This window comes from Schistocerca piceifrons, chromosome 5, assembly GCF_021461385.2.
Source record: "Schistocerca piceifrons isolate TAMUIC-IGC-003096 chromosome 5, iqSchPice1.1, whole genome shotgun sequence".
Taxonomy (NCBI): Eukaryota; Metazoa; Arthropoda; class Insecta; order Orthoptera; family Acrididae; genus Schistocerca; species Schistocerca piceifrons.
In genome coordinates, this window is record NC_060142.1 from 457,966,539 (window position 1) to 457,985,340 (window position 18,802).

Genomic DNA, 18,802 nt, shown 5'->3' on the forward strand with positions numbered 1-18,802 from the left:
GACTGATAAGGCTATCGACTACATTTACTGTGCCAAGTGATCTGCCCTCCTGTCTTACATGTATGTCACCACAATAGGAAGGTACACGTCTGCAGAACAAGACAAACTGTGAGTACTGAAGCATTAGCAATGTGTGCCGGGGACCTTGGTCCATTTTACATTAATACTAGGTGAAACTTCCTGACAGATTAAAACTGTGTGCCGGACCGAGACTCGAACTCGGGACCTTTGCCTGTCGCGGGCAAGTGCTCTACCATCTGAGCTACCCAAGCACGACGTACGCCCCTTCCTCACAGCTTTACTTCTACCAGTGCCTCGTCTCTTACCTTCCAAACTTTACAGAAGCTCTCCTGCGACCCTTGCAGAACTAGCACTCCTGAAAGATAGGATATTGCGGAGACATGCCTTAGCCACAGCCTGGGGGATGTTTCTAGATGATATTTTCATCCGCAGCGGAATGTGAGCTGATATGAAACTTCCTGGCAGATTAAAACTGCGTGCCGGACCGAGACTCGAAATCGGGACCTTTGCCTTTCGCGGAAAAGTGCTCTACCACAGTTTTAATCTGCCAGGAAGTTTCATATCAGTGCACACTCTGCTGCAGAATGAAAATATCATTCTGGATACATCGAATCTCGATTCGGCACACAGTTTTAATCTGCCATAAAGTTTCACCTGGTATGAATGTAAAAACGGACGACTGTCTCCGGGACACATTGCTAATGCTTCACAACTTACAGTTTGTCCTGTTGTGAAGTCGGGTACCTTCCTATTGTGGTGTCTTATCTGTAAGACAGGAGGACAGATCACTTGTCACAGTACATGTAGTCGATAGCCTCTCCCAAACACTGTTGCGAGCACTGTGTTTCTCACTCAGGATATACTCTTTCGATGTATCAGTTTGGATTCCGTAGAAATATTGGAATACGTGAGGCAATACAGACCCTACGACTTATCTTAGAAGCTAGATTAAGGAAAGGCAAACCTACATTTCTAGCATTTGTTGACTTAGAGAAAGCTTTTGACAATGTTGACTGGAATACTCTCTTTCAAATTCTGAAGGTGGCAAGGGTAAAATACAGGGAGCGAGGCCGACCGCGGTTGTCTAGCGGTTCTAGGCGCTCAGTCCGGAACCGCGCGACTGCTACGGTCGCAGGTTCGAGTCCTGCCTCGGGCATGGATGTGTGTGATGTCCTTAGGTTAGTTAGGTTTAAGTAGTTCTAAGTTCTAGGGGACTGATGACCACAGATGTTAAGTCCCATAGTGCTCAGAGCCATTAGAACCATTTTGAACAGGGAACGAAAGGCTATTTACAATTTGTACAGAAACCAGATGGCAGTTATAAGAGTCGAGGGGCATGAAAGGGAAGCAGTGGTTGGGAAGGGAATGAGACAGGGTTGTAGCCTCTCCCCGATGTTATTCAATCTGTAAATTGAGCAAGCAGTAAAGGAAACAAAAGAAAAATTTGGAGTATGTATTAAAATCCAGGGAGAAGAAATAAAAACTTTGAGGTTCGCCGATGACATTGTAATTCTGTCAGAGCCTGCAAAGGATTTGGAAGAGCAGTTGAACGGAATGGACACTGTCGTGAAAGGAGGATATAAGATGAACATCAACAAAAGCAAAACGAGGATAATGGATTGAAGTCGAATTAAGTCGGGTGATGCTGAGGGAATTAGATTAGGAAATGTGACACTTAAAGTAGTAAATGAGTTTTCCTATTTGGGGAGCAAAATAACTGACGATGGTCGAAGTAGAGAGGATATAAAATGTAGACTGGCAATGGCACGGAAAGCGTTTCTGAAGAAGAGAAATTTGTTAACATTGAGTATAGATTTAAGTGTGAGGAAGTCGTTTCTGAAAGTATTTGTGTGGAGTGTAGCCATGTATGGAAGTGAAACATCGACGATAACTAGTTTGCACAAGAAGAGAATAGAAGCTTTCGAAATGTGGTGCTACAGAAGAATGCTCTAGATTAGATGGGTAGATCATATAACTAATGAGGAGGTATCGAATAGGATTGGGGAGAAGAGAAGTTTGTGGCACAACTTGACTAGAAGAAGGGATCGGTTGGTAGGACATGGTCTGAGGCATCAAGGGATCACCAATTTAGTATTGGAGGGCAGCGTGGAGGGCAAAAATCGTAGAGGGAGACCAAGAGATGAATACACTAAACAGATTCAGAAGGATGTGGGTTGCAGTAGGTACTGGGAGATGAAGAAGCTTGCACAGGTTAGAGTAGCATGGAGAGCTGCATCAAACCAGTCTCAGGACTGAAGACCACAACAACATCCCCCAGGCTGTGGCTAAACCACGTCTCCGCGATATCCTTTCTTTCAGGAGTGCTAGATCTGCAAGTTTCGCAGGAGAGCTTCTGTAAAGTTTGGGAGGCAGGAGACGAGGTACTGGCAGAGGTGAAGCTGTGAGGACGGGGCGTGAGTCATGCTTGGGTAGCTCAGATGATAGAGCACTTGCCCGCGAAAGCCAAAAGTCCCGAGTTCGAGTCTCAGTCCGGCACACAGTTTTAATCTGCCAGGAGGTTTCATATCAGCGCACACTCCGCTGCAGAGTGAAAATGTCATTCTGGATGTGGCTGTACATCGGATATAGGGGAATGTGTTACACATTTATTACTGGACATTTTGTTTATCAAGATTAGGCGTTGTGGAACATGATATTCGTGAGAAGGAACAAATCTGGGAAATTTGTTAAGAACTATGCTGAGGAAACGTTATTCAAATTGTTAGGAGTAAACCCCCAGCATTTCAATAACATTTGTTTTGTTACTGACTGAGGTGCTAATACATGCAACGCATTGGATCCTTTCAGCTTTATGCATGCATTATCGGTGTCTTGAACCCAGTCTCGAACACATTTTCAATGACGATTACTTGGTGAATGAGGATGCAGTGGTTTATTCCACGACTTACGCTGCCGGAGGTGCTCCCCGTTTCATGAAGAAAACTGGTGACGTGAATTCGATACAGGCAAGCTTTAAGCAACAAATGGAGACTAGGTGGGATAGCGTCTTTAGAATACTACAGTCTGTTCTTTAGCTTCTCTGAAAAACATACTGGTTACGACAACAACACCGCAAAAGAACTCATGACATTTTTAGAGCCAGCCAAAGATGCAATAAGAGAACTGGAAGGCGAGAAGTTTCCAAAAATTGAATTTGTTTTGTTATGGGTGCACAAACTGAAAAGTCATTGTAATACAAATAGTTCAAATGGCTCTGAGCACTATGGGACTTAACTTCCGAGGTCATCAGTACCCTAGAACTTAGAACTACTTAAACCTATCTACCCTAAGGACATTACACACATCCACGCCCGAGGCAGGATTCGAACCTGCGACCGTAGTGGTCGCGCGGTTCCAGACTGCAGCGCCTAGAACCGCTCGGCCACCCCGGCCGGCATTGTAATACAGGGCCCGAAGATACTGAGGTATGTTTGTATTACCGACGACCCAGTTTTCTTGTTTAAAACGCGCTGCGTGTCCACCCATGAAAACCACAGACGGCTATTTTCATTGTCACCGGTATTTTGGCACTAACAGTACAAATGTGTCAGTATTAACTACTAATAATAGATGCGAGCGCTGAAAGAGCGCTGTCTCCGTCCCATAGAGGAGAAAACCGAAATTCGGACATTACACAGAATAGTGGCACTTGTTTGGTTGCACTTCCAGTTATTGAAAATGTTTGTTTCTGACAGAGATGAGACGTTAAAAACTGTGCGTCAAATATGCGATGAAATATCGGTTGCTGATGAGCTAACACAAAATTACAACGTGGTAGTAACATCTTAATTTTGTTTTTCTGATACTTGCAAAATTTTATTTGGGGCCGTTGAGAGAATGTCACCTGCGCTCATCAGCCAAGAAAATGAAGTCTCTGTTTTCCGAGTGATTAGACTGTGGGCCCCAAAACGAGTCGATTCACTGTGATTGCGGTAACCGGTAATTAACTTGCAGACCATTTCTTCCTGTTATATTTCTAATTTATTAGGTGTTAAGGTTCACATATGTACATTTAAATCGTTAAAGCAGATGGTACTATAAAAGAACCAGCAATGTGATTTTTCATTAGCATCATTACAAAACTGGTACTTAAATATTTAGCGTTTGAAACTCCAAACAGTCTCCGAATTCTCGTTATTGCATAAAGCAATCTATTTTCTTTTATGGACCACAGCGATATCGCTATTAGACACCACCACACACGTTCGCCTGCAGCGTAACTAAAGTGATGTGAATGTCGTTTATCAACTGATCGCAGTACATCGGGTGAGACGCCAGCCTGCAGGCAAACAAAACCGCTGCTAAAGCGATCGCAACATCGGGGCGGCGACCGCGCCAGACTTGGCGGCCTCTGTCCTCCCTACGGCGACTCCTTCGGGCACAGTCTGCTCACTTCGACGTTTCGTACTTCGGCAAGCCATGCCCGAGCGCAGTGTGCTCTACAGAGTATGAGCGAGCAAAATGCCCAATTTGGAGACTTCTAAGTGCGATCTTTGGCGACAACGGAGCCAAATATCGATACATCGTGGCAGCTGTATTAGGTTCTGTCGCCACACTTGAAGTGAAAGATTTCGTGCTCTGCACAAGTCAACAAATTTAAATATCTTCTGGCACGCGTAAATTCTTCATCTCTAACACAGTTCCAGTTCGATAATAATTGGAATGTGCAGACTGAAATTTAACTGCCAATAAAAGTTCATAATATTGTCGTCCTGAGACTTCTCTCTTTAAACATTTTTGTTCAACTGAAAAGTAAGATACGTTCACAATTTATCAATAATAGCAATAGTGTGTTCACTTTTGCTGTGGTTTACAGTACTTTCAGAAAAATGTAGTTGAATCTGTCAGGTATGAGAAGAAAAAATAAAAAGATGGCGAGTCTGATTGCAATGTAGCAACAACAACAGAATTAGTACCTTAGTGTCCTAGGATATGACGAGAGGTGCTAGTATTGGTCAAAAAAAAAAAGGACAGAAGTTACGACTGTAGATACAATGTACCAAATAAAAATCGCCAAGCAGCCATATATTTTCAGGAGTTATTTTATTTACACGAATGGTTTCGGTATTTCATTGATGTCGTCTTCAGGCCCCTAGGCACTCCATGTATAGAGAATCAGATACATTGATGCATGCTTAGCCGGAGCCGTCAATACCTGGATGAGTGTGTACTTCGAAGTTTTGACAATAGCTGAGCACTTGAGCAGTCCTACAGGTACTGATGGCTCGGGCTACGCATGCATCGATGTATGTGACTCTCTATACGTGGATTGCTGACGATGGCATTAGTGAAATAGCGAAACTGCTTGTCTAAATAACAACTTCTGAAAACATACGGCAGTTTGGTGACTGTTCTTTGGTAAATATCTGATCGTCCGCTGTCCCGTAATCACGATGCATCAACAGAGAGCAAATTCACTTTGTGTCTTGTACCATGTGCACGCAGTAGAAATAATACGACGCACTAGAGAAAGCGTGGTACAAAACAAACACGTTTGCCCACCAAGTTAATCGCGTGAACGCTTTTAAAGGGTGCGATCTGTTTTGATTAGAGCGGTGACAGGCAATCTATCGCAGTATGCAAGAGTGGGCGTGCCGGAGGCAACAGCTCACTTTCGTCGCCCGTTGGCCAACACTCGTTGACGCTCACGGACGTCGGAAGGCGACAGACGCAACAAGGGTCCACCGGGTATTAGCGCAAACCCGTTTACCGTGTGGCAATGCAGACAATAGGAATTAAGCAACGGCGGCGGCTGGACCTGCTGCCGGCAGCCATTAACAAGCGGCCCTCGCTCGGCCGGGCTGACACTGGGGCGCGCCCGCGGGCTGCGGCCACACTCGCGTGCTCAGACGGGCCGGCCGGCGCTGCCGCCCGCGGCGGCCACGCGCTGCCGCCTAGCGCTCCAGCAGATCGTAGGTGGCGTGCCGGTAGTGGAGTCCGAGTTCCGGAACGTTTACGTAAGGAGAAAGATTAGAAAAGCTCACTACGAATATGGCGGTGCTGTTGTTAGAGGTCAGATGCGAATGTCATCTACTTACGAGTAATTGGAGTCTTAGCATTTCTGCAAAGAGGCGTTCTGTAACGAGGTGGTAATGTATGTAATAACCTAGGCGTTGGCTAGGCTGACTCAAGAAAGCTAGAATTTCGATGGTTGTGAAAAATGTATGAAAGTAGGTCAATCCAAATGTGAAACCTAATTTAGCAACATCCGTAGGAAATCGTTCCGGAAAACCTTTTCAAATTAGTTCTGTGGAAATTTCGCTGTACTTACGGTAATCATCTTAACAAAGGCCACACCAATCCTTGGGATGGCCATACAATTTACGGATCACCTTTTCCCACTTTCGAACTATTATTTGACAAGGACAAGACATTATGTGAACATACACTACTGGCCATTAAAATTGCTACACCACGAAGATGACATGCTACAGACGCGAAATTTAACCGACAGGAAGAAGATGCTTCGATATGCAAATGATTAGCTTTTCAGAGCATTCACACAAGGTTGGCGCCGGTGGCGACACCTACAACGCGCTGACGTGAGTAACGTTTCCAACCGATTTCTCATACACAAATAGCAGTTGACCGGCGTTGCCTGGTGAAACGTTGTTGTGATGGCTCATCTAAGGAGGAGAAATGCGTACCATCACGTTTCCGACTTTGATAAAGGTCGGATTGTAGCCTATCGCGATTGCGGTTTTTTCATATCGCGACATTGCTACTCGCGGTGGTCGAGATCCAATGACTGTTAGCAGAATATGGAATCGATGGGTTCAGAAGGGTAATACGGAACGCCGTGCTGGATTCCAGTTGCCTCGTATCACTAGCAGTTGAGGTCATCTTATCCGCATGGCTGTAACGGATCGTGAAGCCAAGTCTCGATTCCTGAGTCAACAAATGGGGTCGTTTGCAAGACAACAACCATCTGCACGAACAGTTCAACGACGTTTGGAGCAGCATGGACTATCAGCTCGGAGACCATGGCTGCGGTTACCCTTGACGCTGCATCACAGACAGGAGCGCCTGCGATGGTGTACTCAGCGACGAACCTGGGTGTACGAATGGCAAAACGTCATTCTTTCGGATGAATCCAGGTTCTGTTTACAGCATCATGATGGTCGCATCTGTCTTTGGCGGCATAGCGGTGAACGCACATTGGAAGCGTGATATGCCATACTGGCGTATCACCCGGCGTGATGGTATAGGGTGCCATTGGTTACACGTCTCGGTCACCTCTTCTTCGCACTGACGGCAGTTTGAACTGTGGCCGTTACATTTCAGATGCCTTTCGACCCGTGGCTCTATCCTTCATTCGATCCCTGCTAAATCCTACATTTCAGCAGGATAATGCAGAACCGCATGTTGCAGGTCCTGTATGGGCCTTTCTGGATATAGAAAATGTTCGACTGCTGCTCTGGCCATCACATTCTCCAGACCTCTCACCAATTGAAAGCTTCTGGTCAATGTTGGCCGAGCAATTGGCTCGTCAAAATATGCCAGTCACTGCTCTTGATGAACTTTGGTATCGTGTTGAAGCTGCATGGGCAGCTGTGCCTGTACACGCCATCCAAGCTCTGTTTGACTCAATGCCCAGGCGTATCAAGGCCATTATTACGGCCAGAGATTGTTGTTTTGGGTACTGATTTCTCAGGATCTATGCACCCAAATTGAGTGAAAATGTAATCACATGTCAGTTCTAGTATAATATATTTGTCCAATGAACACCCGTTTATCATCTGCATTTCTTCTTGGTGTAGCAATTTTAATGGCCAGTAGTGTATATTGAAGGTCTTTAGCTTAGCCACTGGGGAAACACCTTACCCATTATTACCCACATTGCTTTCCAGAAAGAAGTAACGAACAAGTTTTCCTGAAATTTTGTAACACGTTATCGGTTGGCACAGAAAGGGAAATATGAACTCCTTCGTCTCTCTTTCTCAGTGTGATGCGTTCTCGCTCTTGCCGCCACGCTGGCTTCAAGCGAGAGAAGAAAAACTGAAAGCGGGCACCAAATCCAATAACTGTTGCTTACAATTCGTTGTTTCTGATAAATTTATATCTGAATAGATAGCCTCATTTGCCCAAACAAATCTTAAGTTTGAACGTCCACTGAACAGCATACGTAGTCTCATTGCAATTGTGGAATAATTCCTTTATGACACGTGTAGCAGCGAATTCACATTCGGGACACAACAGACACTCTGAAAGTTCATACTTTCGTCCGTTTGTGATCTTGGGGAGAGTTCGTTATGCCACACGGTACTTCAAAGACATCCCAGTTAAACTGTTCCAGTCAGTAAAAGCTGTATAAATTATTGATTTAGTTTCAAGTTATTTTGTAATTGTTGTTGCAGTAATGGTATTAACATAAGAATACGCAAATATTTCACATTAAGTATATGACATGTGGTCAAGTAAGACGTCAATGGGGAACAATGATAACAATAAGCTCCCATCTCTGGGTGAGTGTACATTCTGTAAAAAAAAAAAAAAAAATGACAAGGAAAGAAAAATATTTATCATCTCGTCGTCTACGTTCACCTTCAACAATGACGTCCAACTTATACTGCGCAACTTCTGGTAATTCATTAAAAGCGTTACATCCTGTTATTTTAGGAATTTCAACTGACAGTCTTAAGAATTTTTGTGCCTTAATGGACTCAACTATATAGGGTGATTAAGCTGCTTCTACCAACGGATTTCATGCAACCCACAGAGCTCACAAATACTACGTGTTAGATTTTCATATTCTCTTACTCGCTACAGCACAGTGTTAGTCCTTCAGAAAAAAACAAACAGGACCTTTTGCAATAAATTTAAGCTCGTTAAATTTTGTACAGGGATACATTTTCGCTGGAGGCCGTAGTTCCCGAATTATTTCAGAGAAACTTACAAAAGTGACCTTCGAATGCATTTTTCCTGAATAATTCGAAAACTGTGGGCTCCAGCGAAAAATGCATCGGAATTCAAAATTTAACTACTTTCAATTTCATACAAAAGGGTACTTTTCATTTTTTCTATAGGACTAACAGTTTGCGCTTAGCGAGCGAGAGAATATGAAAACCTTACGCGTGGATCTTGAAGGTGTCGCGGGTTTGCACACGTAAGTTATCGGTAGGGGTAGCTCTATCACCCTGCATAGCTACTGAATTCCTTCTATTGAGCCACGTAAACAAGACGGGGCAAAATGGTTCAAATGGCTCAGAGCACTATGGGACTTAACCTCTGTCATCAGTCCCCTAGAACTTAGAACTACTTAAACCTAACTAACCTAAGAACATCACACACATCCATGCCCGAGGCAGGATTCGAACCTGCGACCGTAGCGGTCGCGCGGTTCCGTACTGTAGCGCCTAGAACCGCTCGGCCACTCCGGCGGGCAATACGGGGCACTGTGCTGGAATATGAGTATATTTACAGTGGATTGTTCGAGGGCGGTAGAAGCATATTAAATAGTTGTAAACCCAATCGTCAAGTACCCAACATACATTAATTACCCGCTTTCTGTGTCGAATATAAGAACCATGTGGTCAAGCTAAGTTACACCTAAGAAAGATCCATTTAAGGTCACTTGAGTGAACAATTACAAAATTAGTAAAGCTCGATCCAGAAACCGGAAGTGCAGGACCCATGCTCGGCTATCTTGAAATGTTCCCTTTGTCCGTACCTCAGAATTTCCGGGGTATCACATCAAGTCACACTTGCAGCTGGCCTTAGTTCAACCATGTAACTGTACAAACTTCCAGGATTGGACTATCATGGTCCAGACTCTGAAAAGTAAAACTTCTCCAGTAAGGTAGAAGAAACTGTGGTCGTTATAACATTCTTATTCTGTTACGTGACGCATCATTAAATCAGGTTGTGTCCCCTAACGATTGCAATGTCCCATTTTTAGGCTTTCTGAGAAAAAGAGTGACTCCACAGATGTCAATAACTACCACCCACTGTCACTCCATACATCATTTTCTAAAACTCTAGACACGGTTATGTTCTCTAGGGTTATAACACACATACTTGGTAGTGGTTTATTTAACCAATCTCATTTGGATTTCAAGAGGAGCATTCCACTAAGTCAGCTCTTAACACGTATACCGTACGCATAAAATAATCTTTGATTGATAAAACAACACCAACTGAGATCCTCTGTGACGTATGTAACGCACTTGCTTGTGTCAATCCTAATACTCTATTAGAGAAGTTAAATTTTTATAGGGTAAGTAGTTCAGATAATGTCTGGTTTGGCTCTTGTTTAAGGAAGACAATGCAGAAATTCCGTAGGCTGTTGGCGGAGAAATTACAATAGGAGTCCAATAAGGTTTAGTAATTCACCCACTACCGTTTCTGCTTTGTGTTAATGATCTGTCATTTTATTTGAATCATGAGGCCTTTCTGCAAATGATATAAGCATTGGTCAGAAGCTGAACAAAGAAGCCTCAGCAGATAAAATCGTAAATGATGATAAAAAGGGTAGAAAATTACAGGTTCTTAGATGTACATACTGATGAAAATTAACTGGAAAAACAATATAGTCGACCTACTAAAACGGTTAGTTTCAATACCTTTGCCATAAAAATAATTGCAAATTTTGGGGATATAGAAGTCAGTAAGTTAAGACATATTGCATATTTTGATTCGTTGACGTCTGTGTGATAATATTCTGTGATAACTTCTCGCTTAGGCAAAAAATATTCATTGAGCAAGAGAAAGTAATCATAATTATGTGTGGAGTTCACATATTGCAGGAATCTCTTTCAGCAACTGGGAACAATAACCACAGTCTTGCAGTAGGTTTATTCACATTTGGAATTTGTTATCAATATTCCATGTAATTTTGAGAGTTACGGAGATATACACAAACAGAACACCAGTAGGAAACTTAATTTGCATTAACCTTTGATGAATCTAGTTTTGGCACAGAAAACTCTTTGACAAATGACATTGAAATAATATGCCTGACCAATAGTGGAAACGTTTTTAAGTGTAGATTACTGATCTTTCCGATTGACGACTCCTTCTGTACCACAGACTAATTCTGAACAGAGTTAGAGTGGGCTATCTTTCATCAGAGTTCGCCATACTATACTTAAGGTCGTTCTAATAACGATATAGATACAGCAATAAGGAATAGCGCAGTAGGCAGTACAGTTGAAGAGGAATGGACATCTCTAAAAACGGCCATCACAGAAGTTGGGAAGGAAAACATAGGTACAAAGAAGGTAGCTGCGAAGAAACCATGGGTAACAGAAGAAATACTTCAGTTGATTGATGAAAGGAGGATGTACAAACATGTTCCGGGAAAATCAGGAATACAGAAATACAAGTCGCTGAGAAATGAAATAAACAGGAAGTGCAGGGAAGCTAAGACAAAATGGCTGCAGGAAAAATGTGAAGACATCGAGAAAGATATTATTGTCGGAAGGACAGACTCAGCTTACAGGAAGGTCAAAACAACCTTTGATGACATTAAAAGCAACGGTGGTAACATTAAAAGTGCAACGGGAATTCCACTGTTAAATGCAGAGGAGAGAGCAGATAGGTGGAAAGAATACATTGAAAGCCTCTATGAGGGTGAAGATTTGTTTGATGTGGTAGAAGAAGAAACAGGAGTCGATTTAGAAGAGATAGGGGATCCAGTATTAGAATCGGAATTTAAAAGAGCTTTGGAGGACTTACGGACAAATAAGGCAGAAGGGATGGATAACATTCCATCAGAATTTCTAAAATCATTGGGGGAAGTGACAACAAAACGACTATTCACGTTGGTGTGTAGAATATATGAGTCTGGCGATATACCATCTGACTTTCGGAAAAGCATCATCCACACAATTCCGAAGACGGCAAGAGCTGACAAGTGCGAGAATTATCGCACAATCAGCTTAACAGCTCATGCATCGAAGCTGCTTACAAGAATAATATACAGAAGAATGGAAAAGAAAATTGAGAATGCGCTAGGTGACGATCAGTTTGGCTTTAGGAAAAATAAAGGGACGAGAGAGGCAATTCTGACGTTACAGCTAATATTGGAAGCAAGGCTAAAGAAAAATCAAGACACTTTCATAGGATTTGTACACCTGGAAAAAGCGTTCGACAATATAAAATGGTGCAAGCTGTTCGAGATTCTGAAAAAAGTAGGAGTAAGCTATAGGGAGAGACGGCTCATATACAATATGTACAACAACCAAGAGGGAATAATAAGAGTAGACGATCAAGAACGAAGTTCTCGTATTAAGAAGGGTGTAAGACAAGGCTGTAGCCTTTCGCCCCCACTCTTCAATCTGTACATCGAGGAAGCAATGATGGAAATAAAAGAAAGTTTCAGGAGTGGAATTAAAATACAAGGTGAAAGGATATCAATGATACGATTTACTGATGACATTGCTATCCTGAGTGAAAGTGAAGAAGAATTAAATGATCCGCTGAACGGAATGAACAGTCTAATGAGTACACAGTATGGTTTGAGAGTAAATCGGAGAAAGGCGAAGGTAATGAGAAGTAGTAGAAATGAGAACAGCGAGAAACTTAACATCAGGACTGATGGTCACGAAGTCAATGAAGTTAAGGAATTCTGCTACCTAGGCAGTAAAATAACCAATGACGGACGGAGCAAGGAGGACATCAAAAGCAGACTCGCTATGGCAAAAAAGGCATTTCTGGCCAAGAGAAGTCTACTAATATCAAAAATCGGCCTTAATTTGAGGAAGAAATTTCTGAGGATGTACGTCTGGAGTACAGCATTCTATGGTAGTGAAACATGGACTGTGGGAAAACCGGAACAGAAGAGAATCGAAGCATTCGAGATGTGGTGCTATAGACGAATGTTGAAATATACACTCCTGGAAATGGAAAAAGAACACATTGACACCGGTGTGTCAGACCCACCATACTTGCTCCGGACACTGCGAGAGGGCTGTACAAGCAATGATCACACGCATGGCACAGCGGACACACCAGGAACCGCGGTGTTGGCCGTCGAATGGCGCTAGCTGCGCAGCATTTGTGCACCGCCGCCGTCAGTGTCAGCCAGTTTGCCGTGGCATACGGAGCTCCATCGCAGTCTTTAACACTGGTAGCATGCCACGACAGCGTGGACGTGAACCGTATGTGCAGTTGACGGACTTTGACCGAGGGCGTATAGTGGGCATGCGGGAGGCCGGGTGGACGTACCGCCGAATTGCTCAACACCTGGGGCGTGAGGTATCCACAGTACATCGATGTTGTCGCCAGTGGTCGGCGGAAGGTGCACGTGCCCGTCGATCTGGGACCGGACCGCAGCACGGATGCACGCCAAGGCCGTAGGATCCTACGCAGTGCCGTAGGGGACCGCACCGCCACTTCCCAGCAAATTAGGGACACTGTTGCTCCTGGGGTATCGGCGAGGACCATTCGCAACCGTCTCCATGAAGCTGGGCTACGGTCCCGCACACCGTTAGGCCGTCTTCCGCTCATGCCCCAACATCGTGCAGCCCGCCTCCAGTGGTGTCGCCACAGGCGTGAATGGAGGGACGAATGGAGACGTGTCGTCTTCAGCGATGAGAGTCGCTTCTGCCTTGGTGCCAATGATGGTCGTATGTGTGTTTGGCGCCGTGCAGGTGAGCGCCACAATCAGGACTGCATACGACCGAGGCACACATGGCCAACACCCGGCATCATGGTGTGGGGAGCGATCTCCTACACTGGCCGTACACCACTGGTGATCGTCGAGGGGACACTGAATAGTGCACGGTACATCCAAACCGTCATCGAACCCATCGTTCTACCATTCCTAGACCGGCAAGGGAATTTGCTGTTCCAACAGGACAATGCACGTCCGCATGTATGCCGTGCCACCCAACGTGATCTAGAAGGTGTAAGTCAACTACCCTGGCCAGCAAGATCTCCGGATCTGTCCCCCATTGAGCATGTTTGGGACTGGATGAAGCGTCGTCTCACGCGGTCTGCACGTCCAGCACGAACGCTGGTCCAACTGAGGCGCCAGGTGGAAATGGCATGGCAAGCCGTTCCACAGGACTACATCCAGCATCTCTACGATCGTCTCCATGGGAGAATAGCAGCCTGCATTGCTGCGAAAGGTGGATATACACTGTACTAGTGCCGACATTGTGCATGCTCTGTTGCCTGTGTCTATGTGCCTGTGGTTCTGTCAGTGTGATCATGTGATGTATCTGACCCCAGGAATGTGTCAATAAAGTTTCCCCTTCCTGGGACAATGAATTCACGGTGTTCTTATTTCAATTTCCAGGAGTGTAGATGGACTGATAAGGTAAGGAATGAGGAGGTTCTACGCAGAATCGGAGAGGAAAGGAATATGTGGAAAACACTGATTAGAAGAAAGGACAAGATGATAGGACATCCGTTAAGACATGAGGGAATGACTTCGATGGTACGAGAGGGAACTGTAGAGGGCAAAAACTGTAGAGCAAGACAGAGATTGGAATACGTCAAGCAAATAATTGAGGACGTAGGTTGCAAGTGCTACTCTGAGATGAAGAGGTTAGCACGGGAAAGGAATTCGTGGCGGGCCGCATCAAACCAGTCAGTAGACTGATGACCCCCCCCCCCCCCCCCCAAAAAAAAAAAAAAAAATACGATTACAATCGTCATAATCACGCAAATACATTTAACAGAGACATTATCCAGTTCAAAGTGTGGCCAGTGGACAGTGTCGACTGATCACATCCATTTCTTTCAGTCATTTCAGAACGATTAATGACCTTGTGAGGCAATCGCCGTATCATTGTAAGAGGTATAGGGGTGAGCAACAGTGCCAGGACTTACCAAGTCCACTACTACCAGCACCAGTCATCATAACGCGCCTGTGCCGAACATGCAATGTATTGCACCGTAATATAAGAGTGAAATTAAAATAACTTTTCCAAACTTCGTCAGTGTATGCTTAATTACATTAACGTTCACACTGAAAAATCTCAGAATGATCAAATGAATATGTCAGGTAAAACATACGATATTAAAAAAAAGTGACACTGAATAATATAACTACAAAGGTAAAAATTGTTCAGAATACGAAAACGTATGTCACAATTAAAAGTTTCAAATCTCAACCTGATCAGAGCAGTATTTTGGTTAAAATCGGAGTTTTTATGAAAAATTAAAACTGCTAAATATTAGACGCAGAAAGCTGAAAATTTGTAAGTAGTCTCAGTTACATGTTCAGACACATATGTGACACCAGTAAACTGCCTCTATTAGTTTTTAAGTTACTTACTAAAAATAGTAGATTAGCTACCATTTGTATTTGTAATAAAAAGTTGTGACTACGGCACTCGATTACATTTTACATTCATAAAATAATGCGTTTGTGCCAAGTTTTAAGACTGCATTTTAAATAAGAATGGTTACAAGGAATCTTAAAGCAGCATTTGACAGGTCATGTTCTACTGTCGGTTCCGTTCTAAAAATTCTATCCGGCAAAGTTTAAAGACAGTCGAGGTAAGCTTTTTCAGTAACTAAAGAAAGTTCAACTCTATTTGTATAAAAATTAAGAAGACTGCAAATCGTTAAACGACAGAGCTGTTAACTAATATGCTCCGCACGGGGTAGCCGTCCGGTGTAAGGCGCCTTAACAAGGGTCGCGCGGCTTCCCCCGTCGGAGGTTCGAGTCCTAGGTGGGGCATGGGCTTGTGTGTTGCTGTTAGTGTAAGTTAGTAGGAACTTACCACAAATTTCCTAATTTTTTAACTAATATGTCTCTGAGGAAGGGGACATTTAGATACTGCTACCTGTGCCTTAGGGCACTTGATAGAAAACTTTCCGTTTGGTGCATATATAAATTCGGCGAGAGAGTCACTTGGAAACGCATTTCACACCCAGACGTCAGTCAAACATCCGCGTGTTTGGTGCCTTCGATAGTGTCAGAGGTCGGCAGTCTTGAAGGAGTTTACGGTAAAAGTAGGAAGTGAATTCGCGAGGACTGTGCACCGTACTGAATCGCTTTGATTTCACGGAAGTAACTGTTTGGCGCTGCCTGCAATGTTGACAAAACCGCATGGCAAGTGGTGAGGTTATTTTCCATTTCTAAGGCGAGCAGTTAACTTTTGATGACTGAAAGTCACAGTCACTGACGATTTTCCTTGGAACTTCCTGCACAAGTCGCCCCTTAAATGTTGGTAGTGTCGTTTCCGATACGGATTTTAGCTACAGTACTGAGACGCATTTTGTGGGTGTGAGCATTTACTGAATATGCCAAACACTTAAAACTCAAAACTTTTATAGACATAGTTCCCGATCCCGCTGAGTAAATAGCAAGTAGGAATATTTTCTTTCAGTGAAAACAAAGAGTAATGTGCAATGCAGGCTGGAAATTATGGTCATTATGTTCTCCATCGCTTTCTGGCTATCGGGCTGACCGCAGAAACAGGTCTCAGGCTGTCGTACACGGAGAAGGTAGATAGAAAGCACGCAGAGACGATTTAAGTGTTTTCGTCAAGACATAACATAAACACAGACCATTTGATTACTATCCGCCGACCCCCACACTTTCTCCAAACAGATAAGCTCATGAAGACCAAAAATCTTTTTTTTTTTTTTTTTTGTTCAGTCTCGTACCTTCTCATTGAAGACAACAAACACTAGATTCCTGCCAGCCTTTATCGTATAGCGTATTTATTAAAAATATTACAAATAAAATACCGTGTTACAGCTGTGTATGGCATAACCCAGTTCTTAACACTTTATGTCATGTTTTGCAAAATTAGACAAAACAAATCTGTCCGATTTTCAGATTGCAATAAACCATAAAAAAACATCTGCAATGAGAGGCAGAGCAAGCCACATACAAACACCACATAAAATATCTATGCACGTATTTTCTCTGAATAATGTGAATAGATTCACCAAAGACGTCACGTTAAGCATGAAGAAATATTTAGCTAGTGCATAGTTTCATTATTTAAATCATGAATCACACAGTTTCAGGCCTTCCAGGAACATCAGTTACTATGAATGAAATTAAGAAATGGTAATATTTCTCGACTGAGTGTCCTCTTTCCAAATACGAGGGGCTACTTTCTTAAGGAGAAATGGAAATATTTGTCCCCCCACTCTCAAATAACTTTCATCGTTCTTTATGTTCTCATTGTGAACATCTTTTCTTGCTATTCAGTCCTTCACTCACAGTTGTTTCCATTACTCTTTCTTTTCCAGCAACGTTAGACAAAAGGGAGGAAATCTGAGTTTAACGTCACCACCAACATTACATTAAATGCCGTTATACATACGATTAACTGTTCGGCATCCATTCCTTAATAACTACGACGGAAAATTTTACGATAGCGTAATAGCTACAGTGAAGTAGTTCGATCAAATGAATTTGATAAATTCTTTGACGAAGATCTTTGTCAAAGATCTTTTACGGTGTAATACGGGCCTAAGTGAGAACATTCGCCTGAACACCGGTGAGCTCAACCCGAAATGCACTCACGAAGCCGCGTACACACTTTCGGAATCTCTTAATTTTTCGTACTGCCCGAAATAACTCTCCCGAGTTCTTAAATTATGAAAATTCCACATCCACTATTTGTGGTTGCATGCCGACTCCTCGATTCTGGAAGCTCCATATTGCTTCATGAAATTACTTAAAGTGTTGGCCTTCCAGCCAGTTAGTATCAGCACTACGTTGAGCACATCATGGGGAAAAGACTCTTCCTTAAAATCAGGCTATTCGACTCCAAACACTTTCCATTTAGGAGGATTAGGGAGACAGTGTCCTATCAACTTCAGGCAGAACAAAATTCAATTTCTGCTGCAAGAGGAATCGGGCCGAGGAGATGCTATAGCGAATTACTGCGTGGCTAGGAAATGATATGTTACAGTAAAAATAAGCATCAAAAATGAGGTATGTAACCATTCCAAAAGTAACTTGATGTGTCTATGTATGATACAAACACTAACGGTACAGAGACATTTATTTTAAGATCAGGTAGTAGCTATTCTATCCGCCTAGCTTTCTCCCTCTCTTTCACTAAATAGCACTCATCGTTCGCAAGTTAAGATACATATATGTCTGCTTTTTCATTCGGAAAATACTAAAATATTGCAGAGAATACATAAAGGAACAATTGACAAGAATGGGGGAAAGACATATAGTAGAAGAAGAATGGATAGCTTTGAGGGATGAATTGGTGAAGGCAGCAGAGGATCAAGTAGGTAAATAGACGAGGGCTAGTAGAAATCCTTGGGTGACAGAAGAAATACTGAATTTAATTGATGAAAGGAGAAAATATAAAAATGCAGTAAATGAAGCAGGCAAAAAGGAATACAAACGTCTCAAAAATGAGATCGACATGAAGTGCAAAATGGCTAAGCAGGGATGGCTAGAGAACAAATGTAAGGATGTAGAGGCTTACCTCACTAGGGGTAAGATAGATACTGCCTACAGGAAAATTAAAGAGACCTTTGGAGAAAAGAGAACCACTTGTATGAATATCAAGGGCTCAGATGGAAACCCAGTTCCAAGCAAAGAAGGGAAAGCAGAAAGGTGGAAGGAGTACATTGTGGGACTATACAAGAAAGCAGGAGTTGACAGATGTGAAAATTACCGAACTATCAGTTTAGTAAGTCACGGCTGCAAAATACTAACGCGAATTCTGTACAGACGAATGGAAAAACTGGTAGAAGCCGACCTCGGGGAAGAATAGTTTGGATTCCGTAGAAATATGGGAACACGTGAGGCAATACTGATCCTACGACTTATCTTAGAAGCTAGATTAAGAAAAGGCAAACCTACGCTTCTAGCATTTGTAGACTTCGAGAAAGCTTTTGC